Raw genomic sequence first — 20448 nt, 5'->3', positions numbered from 1 at the left:
CCAGTGCTGAGGGGATCCCCCGCAGCGCTCCGGTAACGGGCACCCCTGAGGGGATTCTCCCTCCCAGTGCTGAGGGGATCCCCCCGGAGCGCTCCGGTAACGGGCACCCCTGAGGGGATTCTCCCTCCCAGTGCTGAGGGGATCCCCCCGGAGCGCTCCCAGTAACGGGGACCCCTGAGGGGATTCTCCCTCCCAGTGCTGAGGGGATCCCCCGCAGCGCTCCGGTAACGGGCACCCCTGAGGGGATTCTCCCTCCCAGTGCTGAGGGGATCCCCCCGGAGCGCTCCCAGTAACGGGGACCCCTGAGGGGATTCTCCCTCCCAGTGCTGAGGGGATCCCCCCGCAGCGCTCCGATAACGGGGACCCCTGAGGGGATTCTCCCTCCCAGTGCTGAGGGGATCCCCGCAGCGCTCCGGTAACAGGGACCCTGAGGGGATTCCCCCTCCCAGTCCTCCCAGTGCTGAGGGGATCCCCCCGGAGCGCTCTGGTAACGGGGACCCCTGAGGGGATTCCCCCTCCCAGTCCTCCCAGTGCTGAGGGTCCCTGAGGGTTTCTCCCTCCCTCACAGTCTTATCAGTAACAAGAGCACTTCAGGAGATTCCCTCAGCTCAAATTCAGATTTCCCCCAAGTAAAAGGGGATCTCTGAGGAGATCCCCCCTAGTAAAGAAGATCTGTGAAGTAATTGCCCCTCCCATAATGGCGGTGTTTGAGGGATTGCCCCCTCCCAGTTCTCCATTAGCAGGGGCCCTGAGGGGCTTCCAGCCTGCCCCAGTCCTCCCAGTAATGGGGCTCCCCATAATCCGCCCTGAGGGGATTCTGTCCAGTACTGAGGGTCTGTGAGGTAACTGCCCCCTCCCAGTAAACCTGGGCGCTTGAGGGGATCCCCCACACACCAGTGCTCCCAGTACTGAGCGTCGCTGAGGTGAACGGCACGCCCGTCCTCCCAGTCACAAAGGCCTTTAAGGGTGCTGGCTCCCCAGTGCTCCCAGTAATGAGGGCCTCTGAGTAAGTGGGTCCCCAGTTCTCCCAGAACATGGATCTCTGAGGGAATTGTCCCCACGTCCTCCCTGTAACGACAGTCCCTGAGGTAACTTCACTCTCCAGTCCTGCCAGTAATGAGGGGCTCTGGGATAATTGCCCTTCCCAGTCATCCCAGTAAGGAGGGCCTCTGAGGGGATTGGCCCCCAGTAAAAGGGTTCTGTGGTGATTGCAGGCCTCCCCAGCGCTCCCAGTAAGGAGGAACTCTGAGGCGATTGTCCTGATGCACCCTCCTGTTGGAAACAATGGAACTTTTAAATAATAATTTTAGTTAATGGTTTTAATTAACTTTTAATTAATTGCTTTAATTAATCATAACCTATATATAAATTATAAATAGTGTGTTATTTTTAAATTACTCTTTTCCAGCATCTAGTAAAGTTGCCATGAGCCACTTCCCACAGATTGGGAAAAGTACTGAAATTGAAGTTTTGATAAACTAAGCCTGATATGCTTCAATGAACAAAGCCTGGGAGAGAAGAACATTGGTGAGGTTGGACATATGGAATGTTGACAACATATAAATAAATTTTGCACAAATAAATTTTGCATAAACCTGAATATAAAGAAGAGGCAAACAAAGACTCCATCTATGTGTTAAAAGTTCGTACTTTCCAAAGATACTAAAAAGACTAAAAAGATGGACTAATTAACATAAGAAGTGAGAAATCAGTAACCAGTAGAGGAGAGAACAGTATTAAATGAAAGGGAACTATAAGAGAATTATGGAATTTAGACCAAATTAAGCTTTGGGTTTTGGTTTTTTTTGTTTGTTTGTTTGTTTGTTTGTTTGTTTGGTTTGGTTTGGGTTTTTTTGTTTGTTTGATTGTTTTTTAATTTTGAGGGTTTTTGTTTTTATTTTGGGTGTTTGTTTTGGGTGGTTTTTTTGGGTTTTTTGTTTGTTTGTTTGTTTTCTTCTAAAAATATATAAACAGGTGGAAAGGTTTTGTATTTCTGTCTGTGTGGAGGCTGGAACTCTGTTGGCCAAGGATAAAGTAATGCCACTGACACTAAAAAGACAGTGTTGGCGGGGTTTATCCTGCTGATTTCAGAGGATTTGGAGCACTCCCAGGAGACACCCACTGAGCAGTGCCCACGCACAGCCCACACCACGGGCTCCCAGTGCCACCCACAGCTCTGTGGTGGGAGCAGCGAAGGGTGGCCACCAGCTGTAAACTGCATTTGCTATTTTTTGGGGTTGAAATGAGTGCTTGGAGCTTGCTGAGGGAGTGGTGCCACCCCAAGGGGGAGGAATTGGTTCCAGGGGACCTGCAAAGGGAAATCGTGACTGGCAGCCCAGGGGCTGATGATTTTGGGGCCTGTGTGCCCCTGAGGGCTTGTGCCCTGCTCACAAGGGGATGTGGGCACTGGCAGGAGCTGGCTGGGAGTCCTGCCCAGAGCTGGGGTAAACTGGGCAGGCTGGTGGAAGGAATCCTGCTCCTCTCCTTTGGGGTTTACGCAGCGACAGAAGAGCCCAGCCCTGCCCCATTCTCCCTCAATGACTCTGAACACTCCAGAGTGCTGCATTCCCACTTGTGCCCCTTTCCTACAAAACTTCAGGAGAGGATTGGAATGACAGTGAGATGTTTTCACGGCTGTGGTGTCAGCTCTTGGCCCTCCCCAGAGCAGGATAAAGCACGGAACATGGACAAATCCAAGAAATCCACATTCCATCTGCTTCCCAGACATGGCCAGGAGCTGGTATGTCTATAACCTCCTTGCCTGACCCTATTTCTCTCAGTGTTTCTTGAATACACAAGGAGCATTTTATCAGCTAGGAACATACTTGATTGGGAAAACTTCTATCATCCCAGGCAGGAAATGCCATGCCTTGACAGACAGGCTACTCCTAATCCATCTGTTCTTAAAGCAATGGATACAAATTGACACGAATGGAAGTCAATAAAGCAGATCCTGGTGCTCCTGGTTGCACCCCCCTCTTGACTTGAAAACCTTTTCCTTGGTTTATCCTACTCATCATTGTTATTTGAGAACTGTATCACAGTATTATTTTTAAAATGTGAAGGTTGTCTTGGCTTAGAAAACTCTGGCATGTGGAAAAGAGATGAAATGCTCTTGGGATTGAAGGCAGTTGCTCCTGAGTCGGGCAGGCAGGCGGGTGGATCCAGCACACTCCCTCATCTCCTGGGTTGGAGGCATTTATGTGAGACTTCCCCAGGGTCCTCCAGCAAAAATCCTGAGGATGAGCTCTATGTCCTTCCTGGAGAGAGGAAGGTGCTGCTCTGTGATGATGCTATTGATCCCAGTTGTTCCCAGTGGGGTCACAGAAAGGAGCTCCCCCTTGGTAGGCTGGGTGAAGACTGCTGAGGGATCCCAAAGGCTGTGCCAGAGGCTGTGCTTCCAAGGCTCCCAAACTAATTGTTTGTGAAGGATGCTCCTGTGCAAGGCAGGATGATGAAGCAGGGTTGGTTTTTGGCTGCTCCCACTGAAGTTCATGTGTGCCCTCTGTCCCAAATCCCATTTATGATGCTGAAGACATCCTTGAGGGGAGCCTGGCGTGACACATCTCATACCCCGGGGCTCAGAACTGAGCTTTGCAGGGTGAGGAGGGGGCTGGGACACCCCAGAGCCCATGTCTGCTCCTGCCTCCCTCCCTCCGGGGTTGGACAAGACCCCTGGGGAGTCCTGCCCCTGTGGAAACCCCGAAGAGATTCCTGTCCCCAGGAGAATTCTAAGCCCATTCCAGGAGGATTCCCGTACCTCTCCCAGGGAGGAACCTTCCCCACAAGAGAGTTTCCTACTGCCACAGGGGCATTTCTGCCCCACCTCAGAATCTTCTGTCCTCCCGGGGGAATTCCTGCCCCCCAGGAGGGTTTCTGCCCTCAAGGAGAGTTCTCCTGGGGGGATTCCTGTCGCTCCTGAAAGTCTTTTAAGGCCCAGAGGGGGGTCCCTCCCCTTTCCAGGGGGATCCTGTCCCCGGGAGGACCCCCGGCCCCGGTCCCGCCCTGACCCCCGACCCCCTCCCCTGCGGGCGTGGCCGCTCGGGGGCGTGGCCGGGGGCGTGTCCAGGCGGGGACGGTGACGCAGTGGGCGGGGCAGGGCGGGGCGGCAGCGGCGGCAGCGGCGGCTTCCAGCGACTTCGGCGGGCGGTGAGTGCGGGCGGGGCCGCGCTGCCCACGGGGGATGCTCAGCCCCGCGCGGGGCCGCCCGGGGGGAGCTCTGCCCCCGTGACCCCCGTGGGGCCGCCCGGGGGAGGCTCAGCCCCCGGTGGGACCGGACCCGCAGGGCTCAGCCCGTATTGCCTGCCCCGGGGATGCTCTGCTGCCCCCCGAGAGGATGCTCGGCCCCCTCCGTGGGCTCAGCCCCCGGCGGGGCTGGACTCGGCGGGCTCTGCCCTTTTTGCCACCTCCCGGGGATGCTCTGCCCTCCTCCCCCCCACCCCCCTTTCTGGGGATGCTCCCCATTGCCCCCCGGGCGGGGCCGCAGTAGGGATGCTCAGCCCTGCCGTGCCCGGGGGATGCTTTCCCCCCTCCCTCCCGGAAGGGGCTGACTCGCTCCGGGGGTGCTTCATCTCCCACCCCGTTACCCCTTGGAGGGGGTGTCTGAGTCAGGGTGTGCTGAGCTCCCTCATTTCCCTTGGGCTGAGTCTGAGCTGGGGAGTGTCATTCTCTCCCCGAGCTGGGTTGGAGGAGGGACTTGCTCTGCCCCAGCTTTACCCGCAGACTGAGCATCTGAGCTAGGGTTGCTCCCCTCAGTCCGCTGGCCCCGGACCGAGAGCCGGGGAGATACGCTGCCCCATCCCCACTGAGTGTGCAGGCAGGGGATGAAGGGTGGGCACATCCCCCGAGGCCGCATGGTATGGGGGGCAGGGAGGGGGCAGTGATTCCTTAACCCGGTAGAGGGGGTCTTGATTTTCAGCTGCTCTCTGCCTCTGGCAGCCCCCCATATCCTCCCAAACTGTCCCTTTACATCCCGTTCCCCAGATTCTACCTTACACCGAGGGGAGGGCAGGAATGCGGGTGAGCCTGGTCCTGCCATGGCCTTCTCCCAGTCCTCTGATTTCCCAGCGCTGTCTCCTCCCGCCTTCCTCAGTGCTGCCTCCAGCCCTGGAGCATCCACCCAGCGCCGAGCTCTGTGTCAGCCCCACTGAGCATCTGCCTGGCTCCGAGCTCTGGGCTGGACCAGATCGTGGGGATGCTGCCACACACATGCTTCCGGAGCTCAGCACCAGGTAAATGCCTTCCAAGCTGGGCCAGCTTGGATCTGGAAAGATGCTCATGGATCTGGTTCAGCCTAAACATTGGCCTGTGTGCTTGGGGCCGGACCAGAGGTGCATCTGTCCAGCTTGGCTAGCTCCAGCTGTGCCCACACTGGTTCCCAGCCTCTGTTAGCTCTGTTCACAGTGCTGCTGCAAGCTGCCTCCAGACAGCACTGTTTGTTCCTGAATAACCAGCCTTGAAGGGCTTGTTTATCCCCTCAATTGCATCATTAGAGCAGCAATTGGCTTAGGGAGCTGGGTTTTGTTAAAGCTGTGCAAACCCTTCTGGGGAGGCCCTGGTTTTGGCCAAGTCAGGATTGGCAAAGCGTTCATTTTAGCTCATTTGCCACCATCTGCTGGAATGAGGTTCTTCTGGTGGGTTTAATACCACCAAGCCACTGTGTGAGCAGGAGCTGCTCCAGAGGCAAGTGTGAGCTAGAGTTTGGGACCTGGATGAATGTGCCTGTGTGGTTTGGGAGTTTCTTGGTTGTGGTGCTGCCCACCCAGCAGGAGGTGGAAAGTTGAGTGTCTTTGTGTCTCTGATGATCAGTCTGAGAGTCTCAGGTACCTGTGCTCTTGGGGACATCACGCTGTGCTGCTCCCTGCAGGTGATGGTTGGGGAACAGGGCTGAAATGCAGGGACTTCCCTGGAGATTTGCCAGGGAGCCATCAGCACAGGTCCCTGCTGCCATCTCCCTGGCACCCTGTGGTGCTCAGGTGCACAGGTGCCTTCCAGCTTCAGTGCTTGCTCCTCCTGCAGCTCCTTCCCAGGAGTCAGACCAGAGGCTGTCTGGGACCAGTGTCACCAGCAGGAGGGTGGGGTGCCTCTGAACTGGCACCTGAGACACCAGTGGTGGGACTGATGGACAGATCCAGCTTTCTGCAGTGGCCAGCTTGGCAGATGTGGGATTAAACATCTCATCCCTGTGCGACTTTGTGTCTTTGTGGTGAGTGGCTCTTGCTTTCTACCGGTCCAGCTGAGCTTGGCAGCAGCTCCAGTGAAGATGCAGAGGGACTGGACAGCTGGAGCTTTGGGTTCCTGCCTGTCTCAGTTGTCTTAGAAGGCACCAGGGCTAAAACCCCCACCAAAACCCTTCTCATCTGCATCTTTGGAGGGACATTTTTGCAAGTCTTGTTCTTTGGGGCAGCTCCCACTGGGGGCTGGGAATGAGGACAGGGATGAGGAGGAGGCTGACTGAGTGTGAGTTGTGGGTCCCACTGTGCTGGGTGAGGATGTCCTGAGTCAGTGCTGGGAAGGAGCCTGACACTGTGCTGGAGCTGGAGGTTCACACTGGAACTGAGAGAGGCATTCTTGGAGCCTCAGAGGGAGCTGAATTCAAATTGGGGCCCAACTGGGAATACCTCTGGAGGGCTCCACTCTGTGCACATGAAGAATCATTGCCATGAGTGTCCATCCTCTGCCTGGGAATTGCCATTTCAGGGTTTCCAGTAAAGCAGAAAGATACTGTATTCTTTATCTAACCTTGAAACCTTAATTCACAATTAATTTCCTCCTAAAGAATGCTTTGGTGAGCCAGAGGTTTCCCAGATGGCTCCCAAAACTGAGCTGTGAGGTCTCTGAATATTACCTGGAGGAGAAGGTTGTTGGATCCATTGCCCAGCTGCCCTCCCAGAAAGGTGTGAATGACAGCGCCTTCCTTAGGGATGGTTTCTGGGATGGTCCAAGCACCAGGTGTGGGGTGACAGACCTGACCCAGGCTGAGGGTTCTGCTGGGGCCCCTGTGGGTGGGTCCAAGCCTTGGCTAGGCTGCTGGAGGATGTGGTTGGGAGTTTTCAGTGCTTAAAGGCCTCTTCTGTGAGCAGACGAAAGGCTTGGAGGTGGGCTCCCGTGTGGGTGTGCTCACATGGGCTGGCATTTGGGAGGGAGGAGGGAAAATATCACATGGAACAACTGCAGTATTGGGGGACAGGTCTGTGTTTGGGCCCATCTGGAGCAGAAGTTGTGGGAAATTATTCCAGGCTCTTTGCTATAAAAAGTTGTACTGATGTAATTGGATTTTATTTCTGTTTGTTGTGTGGTCAAACAGGTTCAAACCCTTGTGGGGACAGAGTAAAAGCCTTGAGTTCATTTGTAGGGTTGGGATGTCCTGAGGAATCAGGCTGAGAAAGCTGGGGCAGCTCAGCCTGGAGAGCAGGAAGCTGTGTGGAGACCCCACAGCCTCTTCCAGGGTGTGAAGGGGCTACAAGGGAGCTGGAGAGGGACTCTGCAAAAGGAAATGGAGTGACAGGACAAGAGGTTCACACTGAAATAAGAGATTTAGATTCGATATTGGGAAGGAATTCCTCCCTGTGAGGGTGGGGAGGCTCTGGCACACCACCTGGTTCCCCAGAGAAGCTGTGGCTGCCCCTAATCCCTGGAAGTGTCCATGTCCAGACTGGACAGGGCTTGGTTAGTAGGAGGTGTCCCTGCCCATGGCAGGAGGTTGGAATGAGCTGAGCTTTAAGGTCCCTTCCAGCCCAAGCCATGCTGTGATTCTGTGGTTTTATGAATGAAGTAGCTGCTCATCTCTCTCATTTTTGTGCAAAACTTGCTGCTCCTCAGCCCTGGGCAGCACTGGCAGCACAGTGATTCCCAAAACACAGGAGGATCTGGGATCTGGGTGTCTGACCTTCTCCAAAAGTCTCTGGCCAGGAGGGGACTGACCCTGTGTCCTCCACGTTGTCCTTCCTTAGCTGAATCTTCACTCTGATGTTTTAAGCAGCTTGTGGGTCGCTGTCTCCAGCTCTGTAATCCTGCAGGACTGACAAGGCTGGAATTTATCTGAAATGCAGATTTTTTTTTTTTTCTGCTCCTGGTTTTCAGCTCCTGCTATGCTTCTCTTAGCAAGCGCGAGGAGCTACCGGCTGGGTAGCTGCCTTTAATTGCATCCAAACATTAAAAAAAGAAGAACACAAGTGGCAGATGAGAGCTCGTTTCCCCATCCTCCTGTCCGTGTCGAGCGGTTTCCAGGAGAGGGCAGTTCCTGGGGATTTTTGCTGCATGGTGCCTCTCCCCTGCGGCTCCTGCCGTGTCCAGCCCCTCTGTCGGTGCTCCCGAGCAGAGCCGTGCCCGGCACCGCGGGCCGGGGCCCGCTCCTCCGCGGGGCCCTGAGGCGTTCTTAGCGGGGCCGGGTGCTTTAAATAGCGGCCGCAGGGATGTGCGGCAGGGAGGGAAGAAAGGAAGGAGGCTCCTCCTGCCTGGACTCCACATCCCGCCTTCCCGAGAGGGCAGCATCCCTCGCCAGGGCGGGATGACACGGCAGGGAAGCGGCTCCCTCCCGGGACTGCTGCCCATGCGGCAGGTGCGTGCATTTAAACTTCACATTTCCACCCTTTCCTGGTGGAAATTTCTCTGCAATTCCAAATTCCCTCCCGGCCACGCCATGATGTGATGTGCTGGGACAGCAAACACTGCAGCTGTGGGGTGCCTGAGGGGTCCATAGCCCAGAGGAAGGAGCTGGGCTGAGCATGGGATGCCTGGAACCTGGGAGAGGGGACATCTGGCCCCAGCCCAACTCTCACCTTTTCAGAGTCTCATTAGTGCAGAACACCTCACACGGAGTTTCTCCTGCCAAAGCCTGGCCTTTCTGGTTCCAGAGTTGGGAAGGTGTTTATAGCCTTACCGTGGCATTAACACAGGTGTCATAAAACTGATCTCAGGCTCTGGATCATGAGTTAAATAGGCTTGGTGGTGGTGCCTAGAACTGCTCCCCATGCAGACATTCCCAGTGCCAGGAGCTGCGGGCACAGAGGGGAAAGATGGGCTTGTACAAAATCCATAATCCACTTAATCTGCCCTGTAATTCAGTGTCTGGCAGCTGTAACTAAGTAGATCTGGGCTTCTGTCAAGCAGCAGCCCCAAACTGTTTTCCAGGAAGGAGTCAAAAAATGTCCAGAGGTTATTTTTGGCTGTGGCTGATTTATTCACACACTGATCAGCCAGGAGAGGAGTTATTCTGGTCCCACACTGCCCCACATAACACCAAGTGCTGTGTGTGGGTGTGGTTTCCCTGGGAGACATTGGGGGATGACACTCCTGTTTGTGGATGGAGCTGTCAGGAACCCCTTGGAGGCTCCGTGTCCTATGAGCACACTCAGGGTCCTCAAATAAGGCCAGAGCCAGGGAACACAGGCTCTGTGCCCTCTCACCCTCTGTCCTTGGGGATGGACCCGAGCCCTGTGTCCTGGGGTGGTGGAAGGCTCTGTGCTTTGCAATTCCTACTCCATCATGGGCAGTACCCAGCTCAGTTGGGGTCTCCCTGGGTGACACCTGGATTTGGAGAGTGCAGGGAGTTGTTTCAGGGCTCTTTTGGGCATGGTGTTGTTTCAAGGCTCAGGAAGGGCCGAAGTGTCTGGGATGGTTTCTCTGCAGGACGTAGTGGTTCTGGTGCTCCTGGATTTTTCCCTCCTGTGTTTGCTTTCCCTGGCATGCTGTGAAGCTGAGCTCCTACTCTTGAGAAGGGGTGGTGGGAGTGAAGTGTGAGGGTGGCAAAGCCAAATCCTGCTATTCTTCTGTATCTGCAGAAGAGAATGTTTCTCTGGGGCGTTCTGGTGTGGTCACCACTGGTTTCTGGCCATGGATTGGGATCTGCCAGGGTGGGAATCACTGGGATGTTGTGCTGCTGGAGCTTTTGCCTTCCCAGCATGCTGATGACGTGTCTCCCACCCGGCTGAGGATGGAATCACTCTTGGCTGTGTCCCTGTGCAGAGATGCTGGCAGCAGTAGAGGTCCTGTCCCTCTAGGTTGCTGTGGGACTGGAGCATCAGTGAAGGCCATGTCCAGCCTGGATGCACTGCTGGATGGGCAAAGGGCACCTGATCTCCACATCTGCAGCCAGGGCTGTATCTGCCAGCAGTTTGGGCTAAGGCAGGCTGGGGAGGGTTGAGGAGGCCATGTGGGGGTAGCGGATCAGAAAACCAAAGCCTCTGAAGGATCCACAGGGGTGTTAACCAACCCAAATTTTCAAGCTTTGCTGCTTGGAAAACCTGGATGTGCTAGAGAGTGGATGGGTGGAAAGTCTGGAGATTCCCATGTACCTGTGGAGAGCTGCCATCCCTGTTCCTCCCCAGCATCGCAGCACCTGGAAGCAGATGTGCCTTTACTGGGACATGGGGTGCCTCGGGTCACTGCCGGGGTCCCTGGGAGAGCCTCCTCCCAGAACCCTTCCAGGAGCTTGGGCTCCCCATGCATCATGTGCTCAATAACATGACTTTACTAATTTTAACCAATCAGGTTTTAATTAGAGCCAGAAGGCTCATCTCTCCTGACCTGAGCTGTCTTTCCTTTGATCCCAAATCCAGAAAGGGTTTGCTTTGCTGCTGTTATCTATCTGACATCCAGATGTGCCACCCAGAGAGCAGCTTGTGTTTGAAGGGGAGAGAATCTTCTCCCCAGCATCAAAACCAGGATGATAATCACTTGATTACAGCCAACACTTTGGGCTGCCATATTAAAAAAAGAGCATTTTTTTCTGCTTTTGATCATCTGCTTCTAGTTAGTTTAGTTAGCAGACTTTCACAGTGGCCATTTTTGGAGTTGGCAGCCAGAGCATCCCTGCAAGCAGAAATGGCTTTTGTTACATGTGTCCTTCGTGTTTACACATTTATAGAGAAATTTTGTCTCCTGAACTGAGGCTGCCATGAGCCCCAGCACTGCTGATCAGTGCCTGCCTCTCTGGGAGCACCGGTGTCGCTTTCAAATCACACGTTGTCAATAAATCTCGTTCTGAGTGCCCTGCAGCAAATGGCATCAGCCTGCACGGGGAGAGCTCTCCCACACGTCCTCCCGCTGCCTAAAAATACCAGTGCTTGAATTCTCCAATGGCTTGGCTATTGCACAGCTTCCATTCCTGCCTGAGATCCTGCTCATGGCTCGGTGCAGGACATCTGCTGCGCTCCCAAGGGTCACACTCTGCCCCCCAGATGTGGGCTTTAGGTAAAGCAGCAGCTGCATCAATTTGGGGGTAAATTAACATTTATTACCTTTACTCTCCGTGCTGTGATGTGTGTTTGTGATCGGGTGTGTGGGGTCCAGGAGGGAAATGATGGCACGTTCTCTGGTGGCCACTGAGAGCCCATCTATTGAGGAAGGACGAGTTTTGGGGACTTCATGTAGCATCAAGCAAAATACCCTCAAAACCCTCTGTTAACTCTCTATGTGTGTCCTGGGAGTCTGTTCCATCCTCTTTGTAAATAAACAATTTTCACATCTGGCTTTGAGACGTGAGATACAGAAAAGGTGGCCAGCTGTTTTGCTTTGAGAGCCAAGTCTCTGTTCAGTGGGTGAATGCAGAGGTGAGTGCTGGTGTTTCCAGTTCACACAGGGCACTGGGCAGATTGGTGTGCAGGCAGCAGGCTCTTGTCTCCAGCAGCTTTCAGCCTCCTGACCCTGCTGGCTTGTGGTGGAGCAGGGAGAGCTCATCACTTGAACTATGAATGAAGCCAAGGGATGATGTCACCTGCTGTGATCTTGGGGGCAAGTGACAAACTGGCTTTGTGGCACTGATGGGGATTTGGGAGCAGAGCTGGGTGTGATGGATGTGCAAACTGAAGTTCAGCACAGCTGGGAGGTGCTGAGCTGTAAAAGAGGAGTGATGGTCTCAAGGGATGTGTTTCATTAGGAGACCTTGGATTGAAGGTATTTGGATTTTCCTCTCTCCATCTCCATGTGATTGCCCTATTTGCTGCTGGGAGGTTCATGAGGGAGCTGGAATCCAGCAGTGTAGGAGCAGGGGCTCGAGGAGCACATTCACAGGGCTGGCTGCTCCCTGGGAGCCCTGCACCCTGCTGCAACGTGGTCAGGCCATGGACACAGGCACTGATAGTTCCCCCAGTCTTGCAAAGAAAATAATGTTTATTTTTGAGTCTGGAAAGGCGAGGAAACCAGTCACCAACCTCACCAGCTAGCAGACACTGGCTGCTTGATTTCCTCCTTTCTCTACTGAAAATCAAAGGAAATCCAACCGTTGGAGATGCCAGGGAGGGGCTGTAACTGCTCTGGCCTGGGACCAATGTAGTGACCCATCAGGAAGAGCCACCCTGGTCTGTCAGACCAAGGTGTGTCAGGTCCTCCATCACTCCATGCCTGAACTTTCTCCTTCCAAGGACTCTTGACTCCTCATGGGCTGCCCTAAGGTGCCTCAAATTGCCAAAACCCTGGTGTGGGGAAGGAAGCAGAAGAATCTTCCCATGCTCCTGCCTGCACCTGGAGCTTTGTCTCTTTTCTCTTGGTGCAGGTGGAGAGGAGAATGACATTGGTCATCTCCTGTGTGGTCACTCTTGAGTTGGACATTTGTCTGAATGTGTTCTCCCAAAAGTGTGAGAATTTGCAGAATTTATCCCCAAATCATAGAATCAGACTCATAAAATCATTAAGGTTGGAAAAGACTTCCAAGATCATCAAGTCCAACTTTGGACTTAATACCACCGTGGCCACTAAACCATGGCCAGAAGCTGCTTGTGAGCACCCAGTTTAACCCAGTCCCTGGGGCAGCTGGGACCTCATGGTGTCCTTTTGTCCCTGTCTGTCCCCCCGGCAGGAATTGAGGCTTATCACTCTGATGCGGCTGCTCAGTGCACTTGGTGGTACCCAAAACATCTGTAAATATGAGAGGACTTCCAGGCCCAGGGCAGGTGCTGTTGACACCAGTAACCAGAGCAGGCTGGTAGGAGAGAGCTGGTAGACTGGTGGTGGGAGGAGCATGCTGAAGGTGATGGTGGCAGCTGGGATGGCTTTACTGCCTCTGTATTTTCCTCTGAAGGTGACAGTCTGGTTTGGAAAAGTCCAACCTCTGTGCAGCTCCCAACTCCCTGCCACCACAACCTTACTCTGGCAGCAAATGTGTGAGGTTTGACTCTCACTTCTTGCGTCCCAAAAAGTGAATCTTATCAGATTCGGAGGACTCTGGCTACACTGTGGCTGTGAACGTGGGACAGAGCAAGGCTGGGCTGGGGGAGCCGGGGCTGTGCCCGGGGTTCTGCCGATGGATGGATGGATGGATGGATGGATGGATGGATGGATGGATGGATGGATGGAGCCGTGTGTCCGCAAACGCAGCTCTTGGGAGGCGCTGGAGGGAGACGTCAGGAGAGGAGGATGCCGCGGGGGATGCGAGCGGCTCCAGCTCCAGAATCCCCGGCGCGGCAGCTGCGGCAGTGCCGGAGGGATCGGCGGGGAGGGAGCAGGGAGAGCGGGGCAGCGCGGCTCCGGCCCGGCCTGGGCGGGGATGGAGCTGCCGGTCGGGCAGCGGGCGGTCCCGCAGTGCTGCGTGACGGTGACGGTGACAGCGACAGTGACACAGCCCCGGCACTCCCCTCCCTCCCTCCCTCCCTCCCTCCCTCCCTCCCTCCCTCCCTCCCTCCCTCCCTCCCTCCCTCCCTCCCTCCCTCCCTCCCTCCCTCCCTCCCTCCCTCCCTCCCTCCCTCCCTCCCTCCCTCCCTCCCTCCCTCCCTCCCTCCCTCCCTCCCTCCCTCCCTCCCTCCCTCCCCGCAGCGCCGGGGCCGTGCGAGGCCGCGGCCGCCCCGGCTCGGGGCTCGTAGGGATGCGTGTCCCCTCCTGGGTGATGCCAGCTGCTTTTCCACTCGCGATGCTGGCGGCTGCATTCCCGGCCGTGCTGCTGGCACCGCAGGAGTGCCCCTGTTCCTGTCCTGAGCAGGCACAGCAGAGAAGAGGTGACAGGAGGGCGGGATCAGCGCCTCTGGAAGGATGTTTCAAATTCCGGGGGGATTTCACTGTGTCTCTTTGGGACTCGCTCGTCGGGGATGGGGGATATCCCGGGTTTGCTGTCACCTGCAGTGCTGTCACACTCATGACAGGCACGGCTTCTCAGGACCCCAAATTCCTCACAGGTCACCCCAGGCACAGCTCTGGAGGTCAGCCCACCCCTATAGTCACCAGCGTGGCTTTCAGAGCCATTCTCGGGTGGTTGCTCCCCCACTTGTTCTCTGTTCAGCTTCCCCCATCATATCCCTGTTCTCATCACTCATTATGTCTCTCCAGGTGAAGGCTTTTTAATAACAGCTGACATTTCAGCCATTTTTGAGTCATTTCCTTTCTTCTACTCCAATTTTCTTCACCTTCGTCATAACTAGGAAGCCTTTCTTTGTCCTTGGCCAGAGGGGAGGTGTCTGTTATTGCCTGTTATCATATTCCAGGAGGTTTGATCGGGTTGATAAAAATCCTTCTGTGGTTTGTTTTTTTTTTTTTTCTTTTTTTTTTTGTGTGTGTGTGTGTGTGTGTGTGTGTGTCACTTCCACTCCCATCTTCTTTAGCCTGGTTTCTTAAGAAATTAAACCAAAAGCCTTGCTCCATCGTGGCCTTTACTCTCCCCCTGCTAGCTCTTGAGTGTGTTGGTCTCTGATGGGTGGAGAGCTCGGAATGCTCAAAGCTTTGTGATGGTTGTTGGAGAGGACAGAGCCAGGGAGCACCCCAGAGGGACTTGGGGCATGAGACCAGTGGTGCAGGGCTGGGGCTCATTGCCCAGAGAGCAGGGCTGTGAATCCAGCCAGGAATATGAGGGACAGCAGGGCTGTATCCCTCAGCCCGTGAGCTGGAATAACAGGCCACAGCACTGGGCTGTTTGTGCTGCACAGCAGCTTTTCCTGAGCTCAGGGAGGGATTCAGAGGAGAATCCAGCCTCACAAGTGCTGGGTTAGCCTGGGATTTGGGAGGCCTCGGCTGTGTTTGCAGGTGCAGACTCACACGTGGTGTGCTCGAGGGCTTTTCCTGCAGCAGCAGGAGCTGCAGCTGCTTTAAGCTGGTCTCCTGGAGTGTAAACTGCAGTGACAGGGGAGCCAGAAGAGATTTTCTGCTCCTGCCCATGCTACAGCCAGGAGTGGCAGTAGAGCTTTCCCAGTGGCTGCTGCAAAATCTGGTTCCTTTGGTAGGAATGTGGGTATTGTAGTAGTGCTAGTGAGGGAAATCCTGGGGGTCCTGGGAGAAGCACGATGTGGAGTCAAGAGCTCAGGTGCTTGGTTGGTGGAAAGGGACTAAGGTGCTTGTTGGGGTGTTCTTGGAGCTTGTTGTCCTTTGCAGCAAGGGACAGGGCACCTCTTGAGTGTGTCCCCTCCTGTCCCAGCCCAGCCTGGGGACAGGGATCACCTCTTCCAGCTCACAATATTCTGTAAGTCTGTGCCAGGCTGGGGAGGAGAGTTTGCTGGGAATCCGTGCAGCCTGGAGATGCTCTGCCCACACCTCACTGTGAGGGAGCAACATGTCTGCCTGGCAGTTCAGCTAGGGACTCCTCTCCTGTGCAGGTGAGTTCCTGCTCCTTGGCACCAAATCTGCTGTGGAACTGTGCTCTGAAGGTTTCCCCCTTCCTTCACTTTGCATTTACCTCTGGTGTTTATTTTGGCAGCCTGTTCTGCTGATTTCTCTTCAACCTGCATCCCTCAGGCCTGGAGCCTGGCTCAGCCCCAGGCCCTTGTCCAGTCCCACTGCTGGAGGAGATTGCACTTGCCATTCCCCCCTCCTGCTCCCTGCTCCCCGCTCCCTGCTCCCTGCCTGGTCCCACCTCCCTCATGGTCCCTTGCCAGGTGAGGAGCCTGCTGGGTGATGCCCAGCACAAGGGCACTTGTAGCCTGGCAGTGGGTCCTTAGCAGGTCCCCACAGGGTCCCTTCTGCCGGGGATGTGATCTTGTGATCGCATTGGAGGGGGATGCACAGAGCTGGCTCCATCTCCCAGCCTATCCCATGTCCTTTTCACCTCGCTTGTGCTCTGCACAAGGCCTGGTGGGAAGACAGGGCCATGGTCACACGTGGTGCAGCTCTTTGGGCGTGGTTTGGAGCGAGGTTTCCTGTCCAGCTGTGAGAGAGGCCTGGATAAACGGAGGAGAGGAGCTTGGCAGTGACCCTTGTACCTGCTTGTACAGGTGCTTGCGTGGTTCCTCTTTCCAGGAAGCATTTTGGGCTTTGTTCTCTCCAGCCTTTCTTGTGATGATGGTGAGCTGGGCTCTGTAATTGAGGAGATCTGAATAAACCACTGAGGAAGCTGCTAATTTGAAGACATGTCTGTAATAATTAAATCATTATCTGGAGGGAAGAGAGAGCAGATACCAAAACGGGGCTAATTAAAATCCAAACCCAGGATGACTTGGGCTCTGGGCCAGAGCAGAGCAGAGTCTGTTGGGGATGTCTTCATGTGTAATTGCTTTTCAGAGCATCAGTCCCCACCAGAAAACCCATCTGTTTCCCCTCAGGAGACTTGGATTGACCCAGAAACCCTCTTGCCTTGCCCTGTCCCATGTTCCCCAGATCAGACACAGCTGGAGGAGGCCACATACTTTGCAAAGGGCAGAGGAGATGGTGAGACCCAGTTTGGGAGAGTGTTTGGTTCTTGAGCTTCAGGAACTAGACTCCACCTTATATCAGCCCTCAGAACTGACTGATGCTCTTCAGAAATCCCTGAGAGCAAGGAGCAAGGTGGGCTTGGATCCATCCCTGCTCTGTGCATGGAAGGATTTGGACATGCAAAGGTGCCAGAGGGACCCAGTGCCTCAGAGGAAGGTGGCTTTGGCTGTAGGGAGAGATGAATCCTGTTCAGGTTCACTCCACATCCGGGGTGGGAGCACCCTGAAGAGGCTGTATGGCCTGTAAGGATGCAGAGCACTGCTGGGTGTGAGCCCAGCTCTGGAGCTCCCTGTCGGCTCTGAGCAGGTCCAGGCAGGTGAAGGTGGTTCTGCTGAGCTGAAGGGTGGTGACCAACATCTTTGGTTGTGGTGTTGGAGAGGAGAAAGGGCCTTGGGACAGCACCTCATGCTGTGCCATGAGGGTGGGAGATCTGCAGGGTGGGTGTTAATGTACATTCCCAGAGCTTCTGGGAGTGCTTTGCCTGTCAAGCCCAGAATCCACCATGTTTTCAGAGTTCACCATGTTCTTCAGCAGGGCCAAGCACTTTGCAAAGGGCAAGGCACAAAAATCCCACCTCCAGTTACATCCCAGTTGGATGCAGGGTAAATTCCATCCTGCTGAGTTGCCTGCACTGGGTGCATTCCCAGGGAGCTGTTGCTGCAGTGTCTGCGTGGGCTGAAGGTCCTCTCGTGGTGGTGGCAAGGTCTGGAATCACTTATTTCAGCAGGGAAGTGATTGTAGTTGTCCAAACCAGGCGCCTTCTAGAGCCAGCGAAGATAAATTGGTGCATTTACCCAGAGGAGACAAGGTCAGGGGGCTCTGCCTATCAGGTGTTCACATGTGAGCATCACTCAGTGAATGTCCCCATATCAGCATGACAGGTGAAGGTCACCTCAGGTGGGCTGGTGCCTGCAGGCAGCTCTGAACTTGGGGAGGTGGGAGGAGGGAGCAGGAGGCTGGGCAGGGAGCCACTTCTGCTTGGGTGAGCATCCCACCAGTCCTGACACATGCTGGGTTTTCTGCCTGTGCTGCCCTGGGGGGGCTGCAGCTCTGCAGCAGCACAGCCTGGCACTGCTGAGTGCTGGGGTCAGGGAGGGCCTGAACCCCCCCAGCCAGTGCTGCTGGAGCTGTGCTCTGCCTGCTGCCTACAGGAGCAGGCGCTGGGTGGTGTGCGGGGTCCAAAACTGTTGTAAAAGAGCCAGAAATTTAAAGCTGTCTGCAGAAATGGTCACTAAACCCTCTGGAAAGCGTTGGCTCAGCTGCTGTGCTTGAGTTGTGTGTGGAGAGAGATTCCCAGCCCTACCTGTGTCCTTTTGCCTTGTGAGCTTTGATGTGCTCTTGGCTTTTAATAGAGAGCACACAACATCCTCAGCTCAGGCAGCAGATGTTTTCCAAGGCATTGAGATATCCCCTTCCCTTCATTCCCCCCCAAGGGAGTTTAAGATGTCCTGGCCCCATGTTTTTGAGTGTCCACAGGAGCAAACAGGGGGACCAGGTAGGAAACCACCCCACCTGCAACTCTTTCCACCAGTGGTGCACCAGTGTAATCACCCACATTTCATTCTTCTGAAAGCCTGCTGAGCTGCAGAGGTGTCCCTGCTCTCCTGGTGACATCTCATGGATTGGCCAAATCCTGCTCTAACCTCCTGAGGTGGTTCAGGATGGTTCCTGGTGCTGGGTTGGACAGGGATTGGAGCAGCCTGGGATAGTGGAGGGTGTCCCTTGGCAGGGGGTGGAACAGGATGGGCTTAAAGGTTCCTTCCACCCAAACCAGTCTGAGATCCTATGAACTCAGCATGTGCAGGAGCCCCCAAAGTACTGGGGGTGGCAGAGTGGTGTTCCCAGGGGCTTTAGGCCAAAGAGTGAAATGAGTTCAGTGTTTTTTGGGTGCCCTTTGGGGGGGATGGGTAGAAGCAGGGGTCAGGCTCGATGATGCCATGGCTGGGGCTCCTCTTTGGGTGAGCTGGGATGGCCATGGGAGCCTGTGGGTAGCACAGTGAGGACAAGGACAGAGCTCCTGGGGCTCCTGTGCCAGGCAGGGCAGTCCCTGGGGACACTGAGGACACTGCATTGGATGGGCTCCATGGAGCTGACATTATGAGAGGGAGCAAGTTAGAAGTTGAGTGGAAGTAGTGCCTGGTGCTGGATTTTGAGATGATGCGTGCCCAGATGAGAGCTCTGCTGCCATGGGGGAGGGCTGCCACCCCTCTGCAAACCACCACACTCCCCACACTTTCTGGAGCAATTTGGCGTTGCTTCTCTTGATTGGAAGGGAAGCAACACCCTTGTGTTTTCTCCAATCCCCAGACAAGGGGAGCAGTGGTGGGACATGGTGTTTCCTCTGGTCCCTCCCTCTGCTCATTCCATGCTGGGTGAAGCCCTCAGGGGCTTTGCTTAGAGCTCCCTGCTGGATCCAACTCAGCTCTTTACATTAATGGAAACCTTGATTTATTCTTCCTGATCTTTTCTAGTACTTGGGATTTCTGGAGGGAACTGAACTTTTATATCCCTTATATCTTCCTTGTGGCCTACATCCAGGAGGAATGAGCTCCAGATGGAGTTTTTCCTTGGCAGGCTATTTTTGAGGTGCTTTTTGTGGTTCTTCTGATGCTTAATAAGGGCTGAGCTAATCCTACAATTCTCCTAAGGAGGAACAACTTGAATTTTCCTTCTAAAGCACAGCATCTCCAGGCCCTCCGCCTCGCTGGTGCCGTGAGTGGGAACAACCTCCCCTGTGTCAGGAGTTAGGATGTGCAGGGCAGAGACTCCCCTGCAAAGTCCTTCTTGCATGAAACATGGCTTAAAGTGCCAGACAGGAGTAGGATGAGTCCTTTCTGCAGCACTGTGGCTTTGGCTGTGCCAGGTGGGCTTTGGCTGGGGCTCATCCTAGGGGCTCACTTTGCACCTGGAGGGTGTGGGTTGAAGATGTGACCCTGCTCGATGTGGATTCAGACAGAGCAGACAGGGCTGCAGTGCCTGAGCCTTGCCCCCAGGCACCCTGTAAGGCCACTGTCCCCAGCACGGCTGCTCCTGCCAGGTCCTGTGGCTGGCAGGGCTGACACTGCCCTGGCTCCTCCCGGCACGGGCACCGGGGGAACGGCGCTGGGGCCATTCCAGCCTGACTGGGGGCTGGTTATCTCCATCTCTGCCTGCTCATCCCTCGCTGGGATTCATCCACCCATTCCAAATCAGCGGGGGACAGCCAAGGTGCCAAAGGTGCCTGGCTTGGCAAGGGAGGGCTGTGGTTCTCCATGGTGTGAGGGTGCTTGGGAGGAAGAGCAGGTTTCAATCAGGCAGGGATTTATTTAACCCCATGGTCCTGCCTTGTCCTACATGGAGCTGAGCACCCACATGTCCCAGTAGGGGTGGAGGTGCTTGTGGTAAATCCTGTGAGATTTCCTTGCCAAATGTTGCAGAGCTGTACTGGTGCTGGATTTGCTCATCCTCAAAGCCTGAGTGTCCAGAACCAAGAATTCCACCGATGTCCCACTGCCCGCCACTGCATCTGGGCAGAAGCTCTTTAGGAACTAGCTGTGCTATCAGCAAAGGAATTAAATAATTGCTAAAGCCCCTTAGCACAGGCAAGGAGCAACAGAAGGGATAAAAACAAGGGGGAATCTTCCTCACCCCCTAATGTGGGAGTTACTGAAATTATCCCAGTCACCTCTGCTTGGGGTCATCCAGTGCCCAAGCCTCTTTGGAACAGGATGGACTAAAACCTTCTGTGCTTTGGGAGGATGGAGGAAAGGGGAGCCCTGCCTGGATTGTCTGCAGGTGGCATGGGGAGCACAAGGGGAACTTGGGGCACAGTGTAGTTGCTGCTGTCTCTGTTTGTGTGCTGGA

The 20448-nt window shown here is 54.9% G+C and overlaps 1 protein-coding gene across 5 annotated transcripts in view; it reads left to right on the top strand.

The window, feature by feature from the left end:
* Positions 1-4064: 4064 nt before the first annotated feature.
* Positions 4065-20448, top strand: part of PPFIA4 (PTPRF interacting protein alpha 4) — a 58375-nt gene continuing 41991 nt past the window's right edge. For 4 of the 5 annotated variants that reach the window (XM_064398774.1, XM_064398775.1, XM_064398777.1 and 1 more), the window contains exon 1: positions 4066-4149. The gene's annotated coding sequence lies outside the window, so the exon portion shown is untranslated. Of the gene's footprint in view, positions 4150-20448 lie in introns of all 5 variants that reach the window. The other variant, XM_064398778.1, reaches the window with a different exon arrangement.

Source organism: Passer domesticus, chromosome 25, assembly GCF_036417665.1.
Source record: "Passer domesticus isolate bPasDom1 chromosome 25, bPasDom1.hap1, whole genome shotgun sequence".
Taxonomy (NCBI): Eukaryota; Metazoa; Chordata; class Aves; order Passeriformes; family Passeridae; genus Passer; species Passer domesticus.
Note: the sequence above shows the minus strand (reverse complement) of the source record. Positions and strands in the feature narration are given on the sequence as shown.